Source organism: Astatotilapia calliptera, chromosome 6 (assembly GCF_964374335.1).
Source record: "Astatotilapia calliptera chromosome 6, fAstCal68.1, whole genome shotgun sequence".
NCBI lineage: Eukaryota > Metazoa > Chordata > Actinopteri > Cichliformes > Cichlidae > Astatotilapia > Astatotilapia calliptera.
Window position 1 is genome coordinate 7,913,534 of NC_137427.1, and position 25,184 is coordinate 7,938,717.

The 25,184-nt window shown below is 38.0% G+C and overlaps 1 long non-coding RNA gene across 1 annotated transcript; it reads left to right on the forward strand.

Annotated features, from left to right (window-relative positions):
- Window positions 1-23,793, forward strand: LOC145429375 (uncharacterized). Its single transcript, XR_013909609.1, has 2 exons — window positions 1-253; window positions 23,709-23,793. It is a non-coding gene; the product is annotated as an uncharacterized LOC145429375 (long non-coding RNA).
- The last annotated feature ends 1,391 nt before the right edge of the window (window positions 23,794-25,184 follow it).

Here is a 25,184-nt window from a genome sequence, read left to right on the forward strand (position 1 = left end):
ATTCTTATATAGTTCTATACTGTGTATTGTGTATTTTGTTGTACAGTTATTTTATTTTCAACTTTAATTTATATATTTTATCTTATTCTTTCCCAGTTAAATTTACCCTTCATTCTAATTTGTGTTGTACAGTTATTTCATTTTTAACCTTAATTTTTTATATTTTATTCCTTCCTAGTTAAATTTACACTTTTTAATTTTTCATATTTATTTCCTATCTTATTCATAGCCTTTTCCTTTTATTTTTCTTTAGGTCACGAGCAGTTGTGTAAGCATTTCACTGTGTACATGACAAATAAAAATTTGAAATTTGAATTTGAAAATTTGCTGTGTTTTTTATTCATTAATTCTCCGGACACACAATCTTTCCAATCTTTCCCTCTCTGCTCTGATTTTTCATGCTCATTTCTTTTTGTATTCTGCTATTTGAACAGTGCAGCAGTGCTGTTTTGTACCTGTAAGTAGTGACAGGGGGAGGTTTAATTTCAGCATTTTGAATGGGTGTCAAGCAAGGGGAAAATGTTGAACCAAAGATTGCAATCTTCCTGCAAAGCAGAGCATGTTTTTGTGCTAAATTGAGATTCTGGCACAATGGGGGGGAAAAGCAAGCAAGCAAGAAAGTTCTCTTTGGCTATCTTGATGGAAAATCTAAAATACCCACTTTATATTATTGAATTATCAGTCAAAACTATCAGACAGGGCCATTAACTAACAGCCTCGACTTTGCAGCCTTTCATATTGCATTTTCCTACTTGTGTGTGGATTCTGGCACTCATTAAGCTTTGATTTTGCTTAACCTTTGCCAACTTTACATCTTTAATCCTTGCACTCAAAGGCAGGCTTAGCCAAAAGACAGGGCATGCAAAAGCACAACATTTAACTATTTGTTTGGTTTTTTAAGTCAAACATGCTTTCATACTGAAGAGAAAATAAGACCTTAGTAAAATGTTCTTCTTATAAAAATTACAGCGCATGTCTTTACATGATACGCGTACCAACACCTTATGAGCACACCTCTTCATCATTAGTATCACTGAATCATATGGCAACAATTGAGCACATTTAGCACATGTAGAAATGGTCAAAACCTGATAAAGATCAAACAAAACCCCAGAATGGAGAATGAAGGTGTTTTACATTACTTTGAACCTTATATGGTTGCTGGTGATAGACGGGGTGGTCTGAGTATTCTAGAAACTGCTGATCTATTGTTACTTTTCCACACAACCATCTCTAGGGTTGTGTGAAAATTTCTTGCTGATGTCAGAGGTCAGAGGAAAATAGCCAGACTGCTTTGGGTTCACTACTGTCAGTTAACAACAGGATGTTTAGCCTGCAATTTGCACAAGCTACCCAAAATATGACAAATAGAAGATTTGTAAACGGCCTGATGAGTCTTGATTTTTGCTGTGATCAGGAATTGTTTTAAACAGTATGAAAGCATGGCATCTGTCCTGCCTTGTATCAATGGTTCATGCATCTGGTAGTGGTGTTGTAACAGTTTGGGAGATATTTTATTAGTACATTTTGGCCTCTACCAGTGGAACACTGGTAAATGGAATGTTCCAACTCACTGTGTCTTTATTACTATAATGTAACTATCTTCTAAATGTTGCTTGTAGCAGGATAATTCACACGCCACAGTCATCTCAAAGTTTGTGGTAGGATGTGGTAGAATGGGAATTTGCATCACATATGTGTAGCAAAGAAATCTGTAGCAACTGCATGATGCTAACATGTTAAAATGGACAGAAATCTCTGAGAAAAGTTATGAGAGATGAGATGAGGAGATGAGATAGCCTTTATTTGTCAGTTGCAGGTCTTTTGCCCACAACCGAGATGACAGACCTTGCCGACCGTACATACAATACACAAACATCACATTGGGGAGAGAGGTCAGGCTAGGTAATGAGGAAAAAAACATCGAAATGTGTAACACAAAAGGATAATACAGGAATGAACAGATATCAACACACCATAGCACAATAAACACAGACAAGCAACATGGGAAAGTGTTCCAGTGTGTACATCTGATCTGGGACCGCTGCAATCTTCGACTGCGCCTCCAGCTGACCCGATGTCCACATCAGAGGGGAGGTAAGCGTTTGAGGTGGCGTTGGATCCAGGGTAGGGAGGGTGATGCGTCAGTGAGTGCTTATCAGTATCAGTATATGTATGTGTTTGCGCGTCCATAGTTCAGCTGAGACAGTGTCCTTCGCCCTGCTAGGCTAAGTAAACAGTCTTCCAGCCAACCCAGGTGGCCTTGCATGGAATGGGAAGGGACAGACTCAACACAGTCGTTATCAGGGAGTTTTTGTTCGGCTCCAGCCTTGAGCCCACAGCTGGCACCAAAGGGGTTACCAGCATGTTGTTGAATATTTGCCACAAAGAATAAGGACAGGTCTGAAAGCAAAAGACGGTCAAAGCCAGTAGAAGCAGTAGTCATAGTGGAGTATAATTTAAGAACAGCCAGGAATTACCATGCTTCAGCAGCTGTTTCAAAGAAAGTGCTCTTATAAATGATTCATGAGTGTACTGTTTTGATACTTTTCACATTATATGTAAATACAGCTATGGGTGGACAGAGCCTCTTCAAAGTCTAATTTGTGAGACTAAATGAGACCAAGACTGGCTTTTTTTTAACCACCATATAATGTGACCCTGTGGAAAATTCCCCCCTTAACTCTATCATGGAGAAAAAAAGAGAAAGAGAAAAAAACTGAGAAAAAATTCCCCACACACATAAAAAAAAACTGCCACCATCCTGACAGAATGTAACCGCGGCCATAGTCTGCTCCTGTCGATGCTGGATATGAGCATGGAATGACTAATTCAATTACAGATGCACATAATGAAGTGAAGATTTTACAAAACATGCACATGCACACCCATAATCAATCACATGCACACAGAGACTGCCACTTCCACATAAGTGAGGAGAGTTCACTAATTTTTGTTCCTTACGCATGTATCCTGATTCCAGCAAGTAAAAGTGACCTCTCACACACTCTTTTGATAATTTTGTCACACAGACACACAAGAGCAGCTACAGACACAAACATGTGGTTGCCCAAGTAAATAGGAAGACGTTTATCTCCAAGTACAGGCCTTGATCAATTAAAAGAAATGAGGCAAAACAGGATTCTAGCACACCATCACTAATAACTGACAGAAGGTTGAAACTTATATATTCTAAATCGATTGCAGAAAGAGAGCAAAGAATTTCTGATTGATTTTAACACCAGAAATCCTTACTGAGAAAAGAACAACATGCTCTCTCATAAGAGCCTTTCCATTACAAACTCCATTTTTGAGGGTAAGGGTGTCCATAAGTGTGCTTAACACCAGGTAGGGAGGATAAGAAAGACAGATGCAACAACATTGTCATCCCCTATGTAGCCGGTGTATCAGAGAAACTCAGGAGGGTTCTCTCCAAGCACGACATCCCAGTGTACTTCAGACCCAGCAACACACTCAGACAAAAACTGGTTCACCAAAAGACAAAACTCCTAAACTGATATCATAATGACAATAAATTTTTGATTTATTGTGCAGGCCTAATCTCGTGCACCCAGAATAAGCAGCCTGAGACTGAGTGACAGCAGCTTTATAACCTTGCCAGACCGTGCAGTCAGAAAACAAATCCTTAGGGTATGTAAGTTGTGTGGTGTGTGTGTGTGTGTGTGTGTGTGTGTGTGTAGGTTAAAACCAGATGTGAGTCTTTGGTGATTTAAGAGCAACACAAGCTATGAATCCAGCAAGTGGATGAATATTAGGCTTAAAGATGGTTTGGATTAATTTAGTTGACAGTTTTTAAGTTTTCCCAATCAGTGAATCATCACATTGTTATTTCAAACAACAGATGGCAGTTATATGGAGGCTGCTCATGATTGACAGCTACTGTCTTGGTGTCACAAACCTCCCACCTCTGTTATTTGTCTTATTATTTCAACTCAAAAGCTGTCTTTCATATCGACTTAATTCGATTTATATTAAAGGTTCTCTGTGAAGTTTTCTTGTAAATAAACAAAAACTTTGCTTTCTGATGATTTTGTGTCTGGGTCACATAGTTTGGACTGTAGTTAAAGTCAGTGTCTTAAAAGCTTTTAGGATCAGTATCCAAATAATAATTTCAGTTTGAAATTCACCATTGCTGACTAGTGGTGCAACGGATCAAAAATCTCACCGTTTGGATTGGATCACGGTTTTAAGTCACGGATCGGATCAATTTTCGGATCAGCAAAAATAGAAAAAAAAGAAAAAAATTCTACTCGCCATTTACTTATTTTTTGCCTATTAAAAAACAGTCAACTGAAGACTCATTCCCCGCACTTATATAAAAACAAATTAAGATGGAATATGGACATTATGGACCATGGTCCTTGACTTTTCCCAAAGTCAAGGACAGGCAGACTTAAAAAGTCCTTTGTCCCACATGCCATCAAACTGTTTAACTCCTCGCTGGAGGGGAGAGGGAGGGGAAACGGGGACAATATGTGTGTATACAGTGGGGCAAAAAAGTTTTTAGTCAGCCACCGATTGTGCAAGTTCCCCCACTTAAAATGATGACAGAGGTCAGTAATTTGCACCAGAGGTACACTTCAACTGTGAGAGACAGAATGTGAAAAAAAAAATCCATGAATCCACATGGTAGGATTTGTAAAGAAATCCTAAAAGATCCTTAAAGATAAAAGCAAAGAAAGGGGTGAAAACACGGCTTTTACTTACATATTTACACATGTGGGTTACAGCACAAACACACACGCAAGCATGCATTTATATGTGAAGATTGTTGGCTCGGTAATTGCTTCTTCCATCCTTAATGGTGTTGAAATTGCCCATCTGCTGCCTTATAAACCCTGTGAGCTCTCTGGACTCCTTCCACTGTGAATGTCCATGTGTAGCTCACTTGCTCTTTCTTTATTTCTACTTTCAGTTTCTTTACACCCTTTTGGTTTCTTTCATACATTCACATTCACACGCTGATGCCCACCCTTGCCTCACGAGCATGTATGTGTAGGGGTCATTGTTATGCTGGTCGTGATGGGGTGTATTTGTGCCTCAGTTTATCCCCAGTGATTACAATCTAAAATCACCTCTGTAATGCATGCTGGATGTGAGTGGTGGTTCTCAGCTCACAGAGGCACCATATCACAGACACAGCCTTTGAAGCCCCTCCATTCTTTCTCTGCATGCTTGTCTGTATCCAGAAATATCTGTCTCTTAATCAAAGTATGTCTCCACAGTACTGTTTGTCTGGCAGATGGGTATATAAAAAAAATACTCTTATGTTCTCACCTCTTGTGTTGCTTGGTGGTTTTCAGCAAACCTGTTACTGATAAAACAAGAAAGGCAAGAATGAAGCTGTACAGTCCAGAAAGAGGAATCCTTATATACAAGTATGTATAAGTATTTGGACCCCTTTGTTTTTTTTGTTTTGTTTTTTTTGATCAAGGTCTTTTTATTGAACAAAGAATTGCTTCCAACAACAATTACGGCAATATTAACAAACAGTCCCCCCCCCCCCCCCCCCATCCAGAACAGTGTAACTAAAACCCAGCCAGATAGCCGATAGCCGCTCCAGTGTTACCCATGATGATGATAAATTATCATGGTCTTTTATCCAGTACAATAATGCCCTTATATTAGCTGCCCAGTAATAAAACAAAAAATTTGGGAGCCTCTTACGCTCTGCGGTCTTTGTAATACACTCTGTTTCAGCCTAGGTGGTTTTTTGTTCCAAATGAAGGAGGAGATTGACTATTTAGATTATTAAAAAATGACTTAGTTAAAAAAATTGGAAGACACTGAAAAAGATATAGAAATTTAGGAAATATAGTCATCTTAATGATATTTAATCTACCACCCAGCGAAAGAGGCAAGGACTCCCACTTTCCAAAATCCTCCTTTAGCTTAGACAATAAAGGAAGATAATTAGTTTTATACAAGTCTCTATGGTTCTGCGTAATCCAAATGCCTAAGTATTTAAACTTGTTATAGCTGAGTTTGAAAGGTGCTAGAATAGACGAAAGTTCCCCGGTTATTGTACCTAAAGGCATTGCCTCGCTTTTCCCGAAATTCACCTTATATCCGGAAATTGTCCCGAATTCCTTAAGTACATCTAAAGGATGAGAGGCTATTTGAAGGGTTGGAAATAAACAAGAGCATGTCGTCGGCATAAAGAGAGACTTTATGCTCGACGTATTCCCTCAACCTCAACACAGTGTCTCAGAGCAATAGCTAGCGGTTCAATTGCGATGGCAAAAAGGAGAGGTGACAAAGGGCACGCCTGTCGTGTGCCACGCTGAAGCTGAAAAAAGGGGGACAGACTATTGTTGGCCGCTACAGGGTCACAGTACAATACTTTTATCCAGGATACAAAATTACTCCCGAGGCCAAATTTTTCAAGCGTACGGAAAAGAAAGTCCCATCTCACCCGATCAAACGCTTTCTCAGCATCAAGCGAAATAACAGTTTCCAATACATTACCTTTGACATGGCTATAGATTATATTTAATAAATGTCTAATATTAAAAAACGAGTACCTGTTTTTGATAAAGCCTGTCTGATCAGGTGAGATAATGGGGGGAAGATGTTTCTCTAAACGGCGGGCCAACACTTTAGCAAGGATTTTGGTGTCCGTGTTCAGCAAAGATATTGGACGGTATGAGCCACAATCTAAATGATCCTTATCCTTTTTTAGAATTAGGGAGATCACTGCTTGACGTATTGTTGGAGGTAAGGATTGTGAGAGGAAAGATTCTTCAAAAGTCGATTTTAACAGTGGATTCAATTGGTTAGAAAACTTCTTTAAAAAATCAGAAGGATACCCGTCGGGGTCAGGTGATTTTCCAGACTGCAGGACCCCTTTGTTTTTTAAATACATAAAATAATTTCAAAATTAAGAAAATATGTTCTTTTTTCAATCAACTGAAGATTTAGCAACTTTATTAAAAATCAGGAGCTTGAAATCGAATTTTTAAAAGGTTTCACTCCAGATGTTCAGTATAAGTGCTGTTGGCAGCAGTTCCAAGTTTTGCCCATATGAATTTGGGAAGTTTATACAAAATTGTTCTATCAGACTGAACAGAATGCATCTGTGGACTACGATGTATTGTTTCTCCACGGATGTTTTATAAAGTTACGCTTGGCTTTTCCTGATCCATTCAGGGACAGAGACTTTTCGCTGAGCCAACTAGCATTGTCTGTATGTATTAGTTTACTGTTATGCTTAACAGAGAATTTTTGGCCAACAAGTGCTGGTAATGGCAATTTAAAAAACTGAAACCTTATCTTACCTGATTTCAAGTTGACTGACATCCCCATTCAAGACCAACTTCTCAGCAGCTGGCTTCACAACAGCTGCTTTTTTTAGATCACTCAGTAGAAGTCTCTTTATATCCACTTGTGCTTGTACCTCCATCATTCATGCTAGATGTACATAGAGGTTTAAAACAACAATCCTTCTACTTTAATATCCATTTTCAGTGTTCTAAAGTTCAAGCCCTGTGTGCCAAATGCTCTTCCTTAGGTCTCCTCATGACATAACAGCAGAACTTGCCTTTGGGCTTGGAGATTATGGGCTCTTAGATTGAAAACTGCTGAAAACTGCTGGGTCATAAGCAACAACCCAGTGGTTATCACTAGTGATGACTGTACATGAAAAGGTCAAACATGTGCCTTCTGAACAGCAGGGGATAAGTGGAGCAGTTGGTTTGGGGAACAGTACTACCGGCACAATTGTGGTCCAGCTGAGGCCCCAGCAGCTATCTCAGTAGCCACCCTAGTTTTGTTTCATAAGAACAAACAATCTTCCAGATTCAGTTTTACAACTTCCAGTATGACTGTTATGTACTGGTTACTTAAAGTGGCTACTGTCTACTGCACTCTAGCCCCGAGCCTCTATTGGTCAGGCTTATAAAGTGCTTGTAACATCTGGCAGGTTGTCTAAACTCTACAGGGGAATTCAGTTAGAGAGACCATTACATTGTTGGTCACCTTTCTGACCGACAGTTTGAATTTTCCATTTGGCTTGTCAGCCAACATAGGAGCTGTTGATTCTATATTTATTCCTTTTTTCTCCCATGATTGAAACCACTGTGCTGCTGATACTGTTCAAAGCTTTAGAAAAAGATATATAAACCCTTGACCTGCTGTTTCCCAGCTCAATTTGATGGCAGAGGTCACAGAGTTTCTTTCACCAATTTAAATAAACTCACCAGTTTTTCCAATGCAGCAGATGCCCAGACAAATGTTATATTTAACTAGTAATTTAGTAATTTAATTACTGACCTTGAATTGCTTATACTCATGCAGTCAGTGCTGTGGTAGCGTTATTAGTGGTTATTTTGTCTGTGTGTGAGTTAATCCTACTGTCTTTCCAGTTTTAATATACTGCAAATGACTGAAGGCAAACCTTTGAACGTCAGACAAGTTTTACCATGATTGCAAGTACGTGATTTTGGTTTCTCTTTTTCTGGATTTTAATTTTGAGTAACTGTATGTGTAAATAGTTGCCTATGTATTGTAGACAATTCACATTGAAAAAATACTCATATAAGATCAGAATTTCCGGGTGGATACTACATTCAAACTCTCTCTGGCCGTACACCTTATATGCAAAGTATATGCTGTCAAAGATGAAGTTCACTAAGTAAGCATGTCATGTACAAAAGACATGTAAAGCCTATCAAAAGATGAGTAAAGTAAAATTTAAATGAGATTAATGAGATGCACAGTGGCACACTTATGCACCCTTGTGTAACATTTAATCGTTATTCTTAATGTAATGTGGAATTGTGAACAGATGAAATCACTTAAATACATTTTGACACATGGATCACTTTTATGTTAGAAATCCATGACATTCACCACATGTTCCAAAGTCTTGATATATTTGTGACAGGGGTTAGCTGCATCAGCTATCAGCTGCCATAAAGGGTAACTTTCAACTTTCAATATTCTGCTCTTGTCTCTTCTTTTCACTTTTATTTTTTTCCCACACATTTTTCCCACACTGAAAATAACTAAAAGGCATCACAGACCGTTAGGGACCCGCCCAATGTGACTTTTCCCCCCTGTTTTTTTCTGTGACTTTCATTTTGCGTTCCGACCTTGCTTTGTAAACCAGGGTTGAAACTCCTTTTGTACTTGCACTGTATGTTGTGCTCCAAAACCCCCTAAAATATAAGCTGTTTTTACTCAGGTTTTAACATTCCAGCTTTCTAGTACAAAGTTCATGTAATGTCCAGTTGTGCCCATAAGTAACTGTCCACAGAAATCACTGCGAGGTAGTGAGTAGATGTCCTGTACCTTCTGCACATTCTACCGAGGCAGCTGTCTCTTACTTGAAAAAAAGGGAGTAAACTATCTCAGCATGCTGCAGTCTCATATTTAAAAATATATATATATATATATATATTAGGTTTTTATCTTAGTGGAGATTAGAAACTGAGTTGATCTGATAAGGGAGACAGGTGTAGGTGTATTCTTGTGCATGGCCACGTGCATATCAGACTTGGATGGTGTTGAAAATGAATCAGGATACTAAGTTCAACCTCATAAGATTGCCATGGTGACTTGCAAGGAAAGTGACCGGGGTTCTCATTCACACATAAGGGCAACATGTTTAGATGCTGTCAAATTAACGGAAAGGAGAGCATGTGGAAAAGTTGTCTTGGGCACAGATATTTTCCAGAGGTGAAGGAAATGTCTCCCAGGTTGCTAATTGTATTCTCACAGTTATGCTGGAGGAGAGCGCAAGATGACCACCAGAATCAGTAGGATTCAACAGAGGAAAAACAATACAACATTTTCTAGCACTCCATTCATTAATCGTTATTCATTATCAATAACCAAACTGGTGGTTCAACTGTCCACCCAACGGGGTGATGATGTCTCGATTCTGACAAGATTAAAACTGTTAATCTCACAGATACTTTTGCATAGGATTCCATAGTTAACTAGGTTTTTTTCATGCAGAAACTTTGTGATATATTGTTGTTTCCACCATCCTTCACCATGCCCTGTTTACATCAGCTTTACTCAGATTGCGTCTATCTTTCAGCCTACCCCGAGGAGCTTGTCTGCAATCATATCCTGCTAGTTTTTTGTTTGTTTCTTAATTTTATGTATGTTTTTCTTTTTTTTACGTACTGCCACAGAAAGGCCAAGAAGGTGAGGCCAAAATACAATTGAACAAATGGAAAAAAGAATACAATAGAGCACATGTTGCCTAATGATCTATTGAGTGTTTTGTTGAAAGGAAATAGTGCAAAAGGACGTCCATAGTCTTATCATATTTTATTTTATAAAAAGCAGTATTTTAGTGTGATTTGGTATCTTTTACTGCTATTGAAGGCTTACAGACTATGGAGTGTAATCCTCTGATAGTCTATCTAGAATTGAATCAGTTTCAGCTGGTCACACTAAAGACTCTGTTGTTGTACATAAAGTACTTTCAGGCTGTGCCTCTCATCCCTTCTTCCCATGGAGAAACTCCGAGAGTGGCATGGAACATTAACACCTCCATTGCGGTGTTGTTCCCACTCTTCACTCAGCAGTGTGAAACCAGATGGATAGCTTCTCATTGGGAGAGTTTTGCATCGTTGCTGTTTTTTGCTTCAGGATCCCATAAACAGTAAGTGAGGAGAGTAAAAAGACAATAAACATGCTTCTGTCATTCACATACATTTAAAATAAAAATGTTGCTGGTGTTTGTGTGAGTTTCAGAAACTCCTGGCTGTATCACTTCTTGATGTTTAAAAGCACTAATCAATGCATATTTTTATATAGAGTGAAAAGGCAATAAGGTGGTACTAGGGGAGTAATGATTAGCCACATGGACTCCACTCCCTCACTAGTTCTTGCCCAGTCCACTTGAACCACTGTTCTTTTGTCACTTTTCATTATAAACCAGGTAACTAGCACCTACAGCACACCTTCCTAGACCCTGTAAATTATTTGTTTCTCTAAAATGTGTTTAAAATAGAACAAAAGATTTGAATCTTATATCGATAAAGCTGTCTAGAACAACGAGTGTCTACCAGTGACAAAATTTGAAGAAAAGTTTTCTAATAATTTTTTCCTAAAGTTAAGAATTAATCTGTTTAATGATCAGAATTATTAACAAAGCAACTTCTCCCTCAAAAGAGGTCATAATGTGGAAAACTGTTATCAGTAAAGAGGACTTTTAAGAGGCTGAAGTGTCTGTTTAACATAAAAATAGAACAAAGAAAATGGTAGAAATATAAATAGGTGTTAGAAGTATTCAGATGCTAATGAAATGCCATAGGTTAGATGGTGCTTGGATCATTTCTGTGGCTAATCTTAATGGAGGTGCAAACAGCTCTTTTCTTAAGCAAAAAGTCTGTAAAGCTTGAGGTAAAAGTGATCACAACAGTAAGATTTTTGGTAACTGGAAAAATAGAACTGTCATGGTCCTGGGTCTTAGATCCAGATTTTTGAAGTTTTTGGACTTTAAAATTCTGTTTGTCCTCAAATATTTTCTATTTGATTCTTACTTTCCTTATTGTTTACATTTTTTACTTATTTCATTACTTTTTTTTAGTCTTAGTTTCAGTTACTGTCTGTATTCATTGAGTTCATGAGTTCTGTGTTGCCTTTCTGCCTTGGATTAGGTTTTCCTTCTTGGCATGCATGTGTCCTTAACCTGCAGACAATGACAATGACAATAACAATAGAGCTTTATGACTTAGATCTGCTGGGGATATCAATTAGCAGACTGCTCACATATTCACAGCATTTTCACACTCGCACATTGTGGCACAGTTCATTAAAACAGGGCATTCATGGGAATTTGGACCCTCACTGGTGTTATTGGTGTACTATAGATAAAAAGCTAAGCCATTGCCTTCACCCACTACCCTCATCTCATTTAACAGCAGATAGATTAGGCAGGGAAATTACCCGAAGTGGAGGGGAGACCAAAACTGCATTAGCAGGTTTGTTTCTTTGTTTCTAAAATATGGTTTACAATTCATTCAACTGAGATTTTCATTACCTCCATTAAAATGAGGTGTTAGTGGTAATTATGCCTCTTTTTATTGGAGACTAAATTCAGTGATTAGGTGTACAGTATTTATTTAATTGTCCAGGAAAATTATACTTGAGGGTTTTTTCTTTTTTTGGAAAAAAAATGACCATATGCTTGATTTACCTGCAGCTGCAGAATAAAGAGCTGTAGATACATATTATATATACATTATATATACATACATAAGTATGCATATTTGCATATTTAGAGCCCAGAGAAGCATGTTTTAGCTTCCGGATTATATTAAGAAATTACCCTACAAAACCTTTTAATTGCACCTCTGGGTAAATACAACTCGAGTTTTAGCTTTGCACACCCTAGAACACCTTCATCTCAGCTCTTATGTGTTCTTATACACAGCTTTTTATAAGATAGGTCTCCCAGCAACAGTATAGGGAGCAAATCTTGAACCCTGAGAAGCCCCACCCTTTCAGGCTTATCACTGGTTCTGATGGAAGTGATGATTTGCTTCCCTGCCTGCTTGATCTCATATCATGGTAGTAGCTGTGGGCAGCATAATAATAATAATAATAACATTTTTATAAATGCTCTGCAGAAATGTGAGTGGGAGAGAGTTGGACCGTCCTGAAATTACTGTGGGCTTGTATTTATATGCCAACACAGAGCACATGTTGTAAAATGAGGTGTGAAAGCCAAAAGTTGCATACCCTTGTAAAGTAACTTGCACTTGCACTGATTAACACCCCTCTCAAATCCATGCAAATATATTGGATTCGTTTGAGTTGTAAGATGGGAAAATACCCACTGCTGCAGCTGTGCATGCTATATGTTAGCAGACATTCTCAGCTTATCATGTATGCTGCTCTTCTGAGCTCCTACTGGGCAATAACATATCTGTTTTAGATTTCTCTCTTTTATTTATGCTCCAGCTGTCACAGGGACTTGTAATTTTTAATATTATATAATGCAACTATATTTAAACTGGAATGTAGAGTACAGAATAGTATAGAAATCACTGCACACATACAAATCAGAGAAATCCAATGAGAGCTATTCCTTTGTGCTTTGTGCAGTTTGAAAAGACAATCTCTGAAATCTCCCAGACAGATGTGCTTGGATAGAATTTAATGCAGCTGTGCTTTAGTTTACATGCAGTCAGCAGCATCTCTGGATGTGTCTTCACATTGCACAATGTACTAGAGATACACATTCAGAGGACCTCTCCGTAGTTACATGCTCAAACTCTTGTGCATAATGAGTCAATGTAACATACATTTGAAATTATTTTCATCATTAAGTGTAATATAAAAGAATGCATGTGAAGTGTGTATACACAGGCATGCACACACACTCAGACTGTGATTGATGAAAGCAGTCTCCCCCCCATGACCAAAGACAGCTCATGCAAGCCCATGAGTGTAATCAGTAGTTAAAGGTCAGCATTCGACGCTACACCCACACTCACACATGCGCGCATATAAAAGTATATTAAGTAAGATAAATATACAGCATTGTCTTACTCTTACTTTGTTTTCTATTTCTACATCATAAGTACTTGAAGATGGGATTCTTGCATTCTTCTTACCATGAAAGCAACATGGTTCATTTTTCATGGTGTGATTGACTATTTGACCTCTAGTGGTGAACGACAGTTGGATGAATTGCCATTGATTTTTTTTTTTTTTTTTTTAAAAAGCTGATAATCTGCCCATTACGGCTTCAAATGTTTCACCTATGCTATGAAATACTTGTGCTTCTGGACTGACCAAATATTTAATGCAGGCATTTATTATTAGATGATGTACAAAAAACTGTACATCATCTAATAATAGATGGATGAAATTTTCATGGGGAGTCATTTTACAAAATAGTTACGAGACTGATCTCCTTGAGTTTGATGTCTGATGTTTAAGGCACTTTCAATAACAGAAATGTCTGCAGTTTAGTCTCTGGCAGAGGGCCTGTGTTGCATATTATACTCCTGTCACTCCCCTTTCCTTTCTGATGTTGTTTTTATCTTCATTCTCTGCTAAGTAAAGGGAAAATAACTACAAAACAAAAACAAAAAAAAGATTGCTTGTCATTGATACTTCGGTCAGTATAAATCATAAAGGCATCTAAAATGCAGAATGTGTGGCAAAGGGAAAAGATTTTTTATACGAGAAGCCTAGTATGGTCAGTCACTGGCAAATAATCAATCTAAAGGGCAAAAAAAGCAATTGAAATGCACAAATATAACTTGTAATTACTCATTTTTGGCTTTGCAATCGATCACTAGAGGACGGAACAGGAAGTCTTAAACTAGATATTCCCTGTCTGCTTTCTGTGCAGTTTCTGGATATACCCGAAGCCCTGAGACCTCTTCCCCATAGACTGACTAAGAAGATTAAATAATGGGATCCTAGACTGGCATGATTTCAGTGTATTACCTCCAAAACTGATGACAGACAGATTATTCTCAGCTTTAAAAATCATTCATTATATTGTACTTCTTTAAAATTACCAGTAAACCCTGTGAGAACTGTTAGCATAGCTATAGATTCAGTTTCCGTTTTTTGTTTTTCTAACTTCTGGAAGTTTCTGCACGTGCAAGTGTGTGGTTGTATAGTTGTGGGTGTTTGCTTGGCTGCATGCTCGTCTTGATGTGTTAACGGTGAATAGCAGCTCCGTATCAGGCACAGCAGTGAATCCCCTCTCCTTTGTGGGCCTGTTTTCATGTTGTTTTTCTCAGCAGGAAATGCAATATTGCCAGTGCCTAGGGCTGCAGGGCTTCTAATGCAGTTACTATTGTCTTTTCTCTTATCCACCCACATGTCTCTATCTCGCCATCTCATTCTGTCCTGGTTCATTCTTGTCTCCCAGGGTTCTCACTCGTCGTTACGCAATTAAAGTAGAAACCCTCATAGTCACATCTCCATATTTTGCCTTCTCACCTTTATTTTCTGCTTGCATTTGCCTTCTGTTGCTCTAAATCAATTTCATTTTCTGTATTAGTTCAGATTACTCTCAGATAATTTTGTTTTGTTCATTTCATGGTATCGTAGGAAACATGCGTAGCCTGTGTAAAAACATTGAATTTGTGCAGATCTACACTGAAAGGAAAGCATAGAGAAGCTGGGATAAAATGAAATTTATTAGGCGGAAAAGAAGCCATTTTCTGAGAAAGGAGAAGCACATGTGGGAAAAGATGAAATGGACAGAGAGCTTGTCTGTGCTTAATGTTGTTAGAACACCACCATCAGACTCTCTTATCATCCCTTTGGTGTCCCTATCAATCACAGAGTAGACCATCAGCCACCCCTATACATAATGCAGGGAAACAGAGTTGTCACTCAAAGCAGTCACACATGCATCACCATCCATGTGCTCTGTCCATCCATATCAGACACACACATGCACCCACACACACAAGAGTCACAAGACAATGGTGTGGCACAAACAGGCTCAGGAAAAGCTGCTTCCTCACTCTGTCTGCATCCTGATTTGCTAATTTATGGCCTGAGCTCACCTGGATAGCTCACATTATGCACCTCAGCAGCTTGCAACATTATCACATCTGTCCGTTTGGTCCTACAGTATGGATCAGCAGAGCGTGTGATAAGTCAGGGTGAGTGACAACAAGACTGACTGCAAGGAAAGTTGCAAAGTAGGGAGGAACTGGGTGTGGAATATTTGTATTCCTTCTTCATCCATGAGCTGTTTTAAATGGGCACAGATCATCAGAGCATGTGATAGGGAAAGGCCAGAGAAAAGAAAGTGAGAGAGAAAGAGGGAGAGCGATAAACTGAAAGGTGGGCGTAGCAGACATATAAAGGGCGATCTCTCTAAGGTCCTGTACAGGAAGAGAGACACCACAGCAAGTGAATTAGCTCAAATTTAGTGATGACAAAAGGGCACCCATCTGAACAGAGACAGAAGGATCATCCTTCTCCTAATATTAGCCTGTTGATCTTATGGGAAATAGAATGGCAAGAGAGGGGCCGGAGATTAGAAAGTTAGAGAAAACGCAGCCTCTTCAGTTTCATACGTGGAAATAGATCAGCAGATTAGTCATGTTGAGATATAAATGGTATTTCAGTTACAAAAGACTAAGAGGCATATTGGGTGGAAAGGAATGAACTGAAATGCTTATCCCACACTTCTATGTGTGATATAAAGTTAAGGCATGAGGAACAAAGAAGATACTATGACACTGGCAGTTAAGAATACCAGGGTGTGTGTAAACTGTGTCAACACTTTCTTATTCTTTTCCATAGTGTTGCCCATTATAGTGGGGCAAGCACAGCCTCAGGCTCTGAATCAGAGGCACAGTACTGTATACAACTGGAGGGAAATACTCCATTTGTCTTCACCGTTCAGGAGAGAATGTATGAAACAACAGCACATTAGAGAGACAGTGTTTTAGTAAGCCACGGTGTACTGGAACTGCTTTAGCAGTGCAGGTGGCCAGTTCACCTGCATAAGACACTTTTTATTTTTGTTCTTGTGTTTTTTCTACTTCATTTGTTTACATATGCTGACATATATTTTGAAATATTAACAAAGATTACCCAAGAATTCCGCATTCAGTCAAACACAAACAATAAATGACAAAAATAACACACCATCAGACAATGTACGACAAAGCATAAAAGTACAACATGAAAGTCCACAGTAGAATAAGAAAACACGACAATAAATAAACTGGTTCTTCACAGGAAAGTCATGTGCTGTGCCGATGCTAGCTGGAGAGGACGGTCCAAAACTTGTGTACTTTATTTTTTTGCACCTTCTGTCTTCTAGATGGCCCTGCTCCTCGTCATTTCCCAACATGCATCTCTCTTCCATTCTCTTAAAGAAGAATGCTTTGGCACTGTCCCTACTACTGAAATGTAGGAATAGTGCTGCCCAAGGTCTCATTGTGCATGTAAACCTGGGTCATAAGGTTCACTCTGATGTCTGATCTTTGCATTACATACTAAAATCTTGTATTTTATTATCTTTGTCTATATGATTGGAGCAGAAAAACTTGATCAACTTGTCCAATTTTTCAATTTTATTTATACAGTTGTTAACATAGATTCATGCAGTGTGGTTGTGCGAAATGCTATGGCATCATTGTGACGTTGTAGGACATCATATAATAAAAGCGCATGAAGTCTGTACTTGTTTGGTCAGAAACATGCACATGAGTAGTTTTGGAGAGCATTTTGTAGGTCATTGGCAGTGCTCCTCTTCCTTCTCAGACAAAATAGCAAATATGCATCCTTCTGGCGGGTTGAGGCCTTTCTATGGCCCTGACCACCTCTCTGTGTGTAACGGCCCACCTTCTGGTATTTCCTCCCAACTCTTGAGACTGTGCTGAGAGACAAAGAAAACCTTCTAGTGTCAGCAGGCATAGACATGCCTTCCTGTAGGAGCTAGACTACCTGTGCAACTTCAATAGATTACAGGTACAGTCTCACGCTGCCTGAAAAGAGGTTAGTGTTTCCACCCTTTTCCCTATTTAGCTAAGATGGCAACCACTGTGATGAGAGGTTTATAGTAGTCGGCACTTAACCACTCGTGTTGCTCTTCATGTAGCCATTGTTGTTCGTATTAATGCACTTGCGCACTCAAAACAGTGAGCGTTAGTATAGAAGTATGCAATGAGAGACACAGCAGTAATGTGTACAGTGATCAGAGCAAGTTCTCAGATTCTTATTCAGTCCCAAAAGGTCTAAATGAGATATTAACCATGAAAATCAGGTTCACAAGAATACTTAAATTAAAATTAACATCCCACAGCGATTCACCATGTTTTGCAGTAGCATAATGAAGTAAGTCAAGAATATGGGAGAGAAGAGGAGACAGAAGCTTGTTACCACTATGGGTTTATAATGAAACCCAGACGTTTGCTGCCAAATACATCCCCAAACACACTAAACAAGTATGCCATCCAGGATTAGTTTACTTTTTATTTTACTAAGAAAATAAATATATGAACCTGAGGTCATTATAGAGTCAACTGTTATCATTTAGTACTCAGAACCATCCAGTATAAGCTTTACAATTGTATGTTAATGTTTTCTAAGAAGAAAAGTTAAGAAATAGAAAATTCATATGGGTGCATTTGAGGAAGAACTAACAGGGAATGTTAAATGATGTCTCTTTAGAAATGTTGATGACATTATTCAAATGTGTTTTTATCCCTTTTTAATGAACAGGATGTGCCACTGTGATATATCATCAGCATCTGTTTTAACTCACTGCTTTCTCTGTGGGTTTTGTCCAAATACTCCTTCAGGAGATATATGCAGGATATTACTGGAAGGGATAATTTGTCACGAGAAAACTGTTGACAATGTCAGGACTCTTATCTGCTGTGTCCATTTTTTTTAAATTTGTTACGACAAGGCTGTTCTTATTCCCAGGGTGTCAAATACTGTCATTTTCTCAAAGCTGCTGTCATCTCACAGGCACATGCGATATTTTCTTTAGTGTCATTATCATGACACACCAGGTAATAGCAATACTGAGTTGAGACTCTTAAAGGATCCATTAGCATTGAATTTAAATGCTTAGTTTTTCAAGGCATATAATGTTATCAAGTAGTTTTGACCCAAACCACAATCTTTTCCTATACTTTCTCAAGTTTTTGGTGCCAAAATCTAACCAACAAATAAAAGAAAAAGAAAGAAGGAAGTGAAAACCAAAGAAAACAAAGCTTCCAGACAGGACTGTGGTCTTCTTGTTGAAAAACGTACTCATCCTCCCATCAGCCACTGCCCCCAGTGCAAACTCTGGGACTAGTTATAGGTGGGACATTATTTCATCACCCGTTATTGCCATATCCAGTGTGTTAAGTCACTGATGCCATCTCAGGGACGCCAGCAGCACCTGTCTCATAGATGCTGTAAATCATATTATGTATCATATAAAGTCTGCTCATTTAAACTGAGAACAATATAATTTAAATATAATAACATGACACAAACTTAGGGAAAAAATGTATGTACTAGTAATTTGGGAATTACAATTGATTACAAAAATCTGATTAAACTTTCAGACCTAAAATTCTTTCCTGTCTCAATCACCCCCTCTTTTAGGAAGAGGAATCACTTCTATTCCTTGGAACATACTGTATGGGAGCACATGATAGCAAGCTGAATTAAATGCCTAGGCATTTAAGATCTTTCATCTTTGTTCCTTGTGTTTTCTTTTATGTTTGGAGATCCAGATTTTTAGATCTTATTTAGTTTCCCCTGCATATACTAGCTGGCATGGGCATTTCAACAGTACATTTAGCTTTTAATTTTGAATTTCTTTTAACTGTAGGGATGTGAAAACAGATTTCTTTTGATCTTAGCTCTATACGGAGGGCAAATTAAACATGGATAAATTCCCACCTGGTAAATCAGATAAAATATGTTGAGGGGAGCCTTATAGTAATCAGCTCTATTTGCCAAACATATGGTTCAGAGTTTTTTCCCATTTATCGGCAAATATAGGATAGATATAGGATCTTTGAAAGAATGACCTAATAGAGGGTCAGTGTGCCACTTTTAATGATGCGTTTATTTAATTAGATAAATAGGAAAATGTGGTGAACACTGCTGGTGTAGGATGTTATTCAACTATTGTTGTCCTTATATGTAGGATAAATGTGAGTCACAGTATTGTTTTTTGATTTGGGTCATACTAACATGAGGTTTATGAAGAAAATATCTCATTTTCCCATCTTGCCAAAAAGTGTTCTGTGTTGAAAATATTTAACCTCCAAGGACCTGGCGTACACATATGTGGGCATCACGTTTTGGGTTATTTAGACCAAAATACTTAATTTTGCTCTATGAGGGCCTGATATCCACTTACAAGGACATTATACTGCTAATGTTCTATCAAAATTTTAATCAAATATCCTCATATGTGGCTCTCATTTTTCTTAGAAACAAAAATAAGGTAAAAATAAATAAATAAATCTGGTAATTCTTTGTTTTTACATTCATCAGGTCCCAATCAGCCCAAATATCAAAGAGAAATTAAAAATGCATGCCGTGGAAGAGTTCGGTTCTCAGGAGGTTAATTTAAATCCATCAGTTTAATTTAAAGATAAAATGGTACGACTTATGCATCAGAGTAGTTAAATAGAAGTTACATGTGTACATTTTCTCCCTGATGACATCTGAACAACAGAAACTGCTAAAGAAAAGTAACAAAAGATTTTCAAGATAAAGGAAGAAAAAAATCTTTAAACCTCACCACCCAGATTTCTGTGGTCATGATGGACGTTTCCTTGACTGTCATATTGTTCAACAGAATGGTTGAAGGCCAGGGTGCTGATTGTCACAGTACATTTAGAGCTTTATAAATTCCTTCAAATGTGATCCAGCTCTGGTTGTTTTTCACAAGTCACAATTCTTTCTCTATTTCTTTTTATATTGGTGTTGCACTGAAGATGCTGAGATTGAAAGGGAGAGGTAGACAGCCCAAACGCAAATAGATATAGATTATAATAGCTCTGATCCCAGCTGCAGGGGAATATTATTATTTTGATTCTTTTTTTTCATACTCATCTGGGTTATGGAGAAAAACCTATAAAGCTTCTATAAAATGAAGTTGAGCCAAAAAAAAGCCATTTCTCATCTGATTCTCTGATTGATGCAAGTGTAGGTTTAAAAATGAGATAACAATCAGCTAATGGGTTTCACTGGTTCCCTCAAATATAGAATTGTTTTTACATGAAGAAGCAAATATTAATTTGCTTTTGTTTTACTTGATTTACTTAATTATTTTATTTCACACCTGGTAAATTAGATGTAGTGAAGGTTTTATTCAATGTGGAGATAAATATGTATTTTAGAAAAAACTAAATGTTTTGCAATAGTGAGACACAGAAGCACGCAGGTATATATGTCCTTGTATGTATTCACCTATGAGCATAGACATGAATGCTCAGTATAACTGGCATTGTGGACTTCTTGGTGACCACATGCAATTACCATTTCCCCCAGTAACTGTGCAACTGCTCTGTGACATCTTAAATACTTAATGTGAAAGAAGGGCAGGTAGAGAATTGCAGAGCTGAATCATTTCCTTAATATTAGCCAGCCAGCTTATAGCACGTTCATTTTTTTTTCTGGCCATTTAAATACTTATAATCTAAAAGCTTTTTGCATCCAAAAAATAGGAATTGCTGACTGCTGAAAATACATATAAAAACAGTTTGCAAGTGCAGTGACATTCAGTTGAAAGAGACTGTGCAATGAATGTGGATATTGCTGTCAGAGGAACTGCTTCAAGGTTAGTGTTCTCCATGGGAAAATCAGCTGAAGTTTGCACTTAACTTGCGGTACCTACTATATGAGGCGAGCACTTCACAGACAACAGGCTTTTCATGTATAATGAAGTTGAGGAATTTTAAGGGTTTTCCCTAGAAAAAAAATATCACACTTTGAATCTGTTTTTGATTCAGTGAGTCCATATTTAATATGCACAGGCCTTAAATTTGACTGCGGCAGCAGCTTAATCCTTTGTTGTCATTTTTGTCTATTTGTTGATTGATTTTTGACAAACGCAAAATTTACACAAATATACACAAGGGAATTAGACACCGCATTGTTATACCAAGGCTTTGTTTTCCCAGCCACTGCATATAGAGACTGTTGACAAGAAAAAAATAACCTAAAGTGGATTAGTAAGCTGGTGGGCCACCAGAACAGTTGGTGCACTTTTTCATTGATTCTGAAAGTCTCTGGCAGGCTTCTGGAGAATGAAACACAATTTTCTATTATATGAAGATATTACTTCATATGGTGTTTGGATGACAGTGGTGAAGAGATATATGTAACAAATCCATCCTGAATCTCGCATCGAATCAAATATTTAAATGCAAAGAAGTATGTATGTATATTAAAAGGATGGGCAGTTTGAATAATGCATGTTGGTAAAAAATAAAATAAAATGTGCTGGATCGCTTTAGATTGTGTGCAAAAAAAAAAAAAAAAAAAAAAAAAATAGATTGTGTGCATTTATAATGTCGCAAGACTTTCACACATCCTTAGTAACACTGTTACTCATGCATATGTCCCTTTAGGGCCAGACTGCATTGAATAGTGTTGTAAAGGGAAAGATGGCAGATGTCCCACCCCTACTTGGTTTTAGAAAGACTTTAACAGCAGGCAGGACTGCAAACGCCAAGGACTGGCTTCTTACTGATGTGCTAACATTATCCAGCTTTAGGAAGCTTTTCTATAAAATATTCCTTGAAGGTACTGACTGAAGTTATTTAATAAAAACAACAAGAGGGGAAAAAAAGATTTGTTTCTATGCAACAAATTCTAAAGTGGCGTGTTCACAAAGGCATTAACTGTGTAAACCTTTTTCTCTCTCAAGCGAATTTGTCAAAGATCATGGCAGAACAGGGAATAAAAGGAAGACTGTAGGAATATTAAAACCATCTAAACCAGTAGACAGTACATCTATTTAACCAGTCAAACTTTAAAACACCCTATATGTAGGTCAGTGGACAATTGGAAAGTCAGGTTGTGAAATACACATATGACTGTGTGGCCACTACCAGCTCCACCACCATCATCAAGTTTGCTGACGACACCGTCGTGGTGGGCCTGATCTCTGACAACAACGAGGCAGCCAACCTGAAGGAGATTAGGAATCTGGAGAACTGGTGCCAGAGGAACAACCTCCTTCTAAACGTCAGTAAGACAAAGGAGTTGATAGTGAACTTCAGCACTAAGCAGGAGAAGAACTACCAGACCCCCGTCATCAACGAGTGCCCAGTGGAGAGAGTGGACAGCTTCAAATACCTCGGAGTTCACATCACGCAGGACCTGTCATGGTCCTGTCACATCAACACCGTGGTGAAAAAGGCCCGTCAGCGTCTCTACCACCTCAGACGCTTGAGAGACTTCCAACTGCCCTCCAAGGTGCTCAGGAACTTTTACTCCTGCACCATAGAGAGCATCCTGGCGGGAAACATCTTAACCTGGTTCGGGAACAGCACCATGCAGGACAGACGAGCTCTACAGAGGGTTGTGCGGTCAGCTGAGCGCACCATCCGCTCCGAGCTCCCTGACCTGCACTCAATCTACAGCAGGCGGTGCTGGACCAAGGCCAGGAAGATCATGAAGGACCTCAGCCATCCCAACAACAGACTGTTCTCTCTGTTGAGGTCAGGAAAGCGATTCCGCTCCCTGAAGACCAACACAGAGAGACTGAGGAGGAGCTTCTTCACACCACCACACAGTCCTGACCCACACATACAGTTCTTACACACACACTGGACATTCTGGACATTGTTTTCACTTCATCACTTAAATCACTTTAAGCATATTTGCACTGCACAAGACACTTACAAATGTGGATTGCACAACACTGGACATTATATTCTTCATTTCCATTTAATACTTGTACAGCTGCTGTTATTGTATATATATATTTATATTTCTCATACATTCTTACATAGTTCTATATTGTGTATTGGTGTATTTTGTTGTACAGTTATTTTATTTTCAACTTTAACTTATATATTTTATCTTATTCTTTCCCAGTTAAATTTACCCTTCATTCTAATTTGTGTTGTACAGTTATTTCATTTTTAACTTTAATTTTTATATTTTATTTTATTTTATTCCTTCCTAGTTAAATTTACCCTTTTTAATTTTCATATTTATTTCCTATCTTATTCATAACTTTTACTTTCTTTTTTTTTTAGGTCACGAGCAGTTGTGTAAGCATTTCACTGCATATCGTACTGTGTATGACTGTGTATGTGACAAATAAAAATTTGAATTTGAATTGAATTTGAATTTGAATACCAGTTATAAATAACAGATAACTCTCGATAAGATCAAATAAAATTCATTACAGGAAATAGGACATTTTTAAAACATCAATGCAATGAACAAATAAAACACTTAGGAATTCAAATAATAAAAATAACATACAATACAACTTTTTTTTTTAAAAATCTCTGAAGGTACATTTTTAATTGAAACAGTTTGGACAACTATCAATTTAATAGGATCTTTAAAAGAGCTGTAACATGTCTTCCCCTTGTATCTGCATTGTGGGTCCATGAAATAGACTCTGAAGTAGTACCAAAGCTTTACAGCTCCTCTGTTTTTTTTCCCATCTGTTTACAAATTCACCATCCTCTTCTCTTTTTTCTCTTTTTCCACCATGGCATTTATCCAAGACCACATCCTCCCTTCTCTGCCTACTGTTTCTCCAATTTGCGATGCCAATACTCAGACACAGACTTTCCAGGGGTAATAACAAATTCTGGCAAAGCTACAGTCCACTTCAAGGACGTGTGTCCTAGCACCTCCTGCTCTGTTTTCCATTTATCAGAAGTCTTTCGTCAGCTGATACAAAGTGATAACCACACTCTGGTCCCACAGATTCTTACTGTATTTGGTTTGTGCCTTGGTGGTGTATACTGTGTCAAACTGGAATGGAGGAGATAAAATTAGCTCATATATGACTGTTCTGCTTTTCTCCTATAAATTCCTGCATGAGCCAACAGAGTCTATTTTGTGATTTCATAAAGGCTAGGCTGACCACACACTTTGTTTGAGCTCTGACCAGTCCTTTAATTCAGATTGGCAATAGAAGTGCCAGCCAAGAAAAAGACAGAGCTGTATATTCTTCCCAAACACTACTTGACCTCTGGTGTTCTGCTTTTTTGACATTAGTTCAGTACACTATCTGGTCAACCAGTGTCATGTCCCATCTTGTGGGAGAGGAGGAGCACAGAAGAGGAAGGAGAAAAAAGGACATTAAGACAAAGACACACATTAGCACATCACAAATAAATGGAGGCTGTCAAACACTTGGCAAACTGCCTCCTAAGGGCATTTCACGATTCATTACCTCTTTTCTGTCTGGATGAATACAACCCTCAAAAAATGATCATGGTATTCAAAATGTATGTAATATGAAACAAAAAACAACTGCATTAGTCTTCATAGTCAAAATCCTCATGAGCTCATAATCCTAATGAGCACAGGGACACACAACTCAAGGCCCCAATTAACACTTCTACCTTAAAATTAACCACATGGGTCTTAAGGCAGATTTATATTATACAGGGTGTATCAAAAAGAATCATTCTATTTCAAAAGCCTATATTTTTAAAGTAATGGACATGAAATGGACATTTTTAAAAACATGTCTGAATATAAAGTTT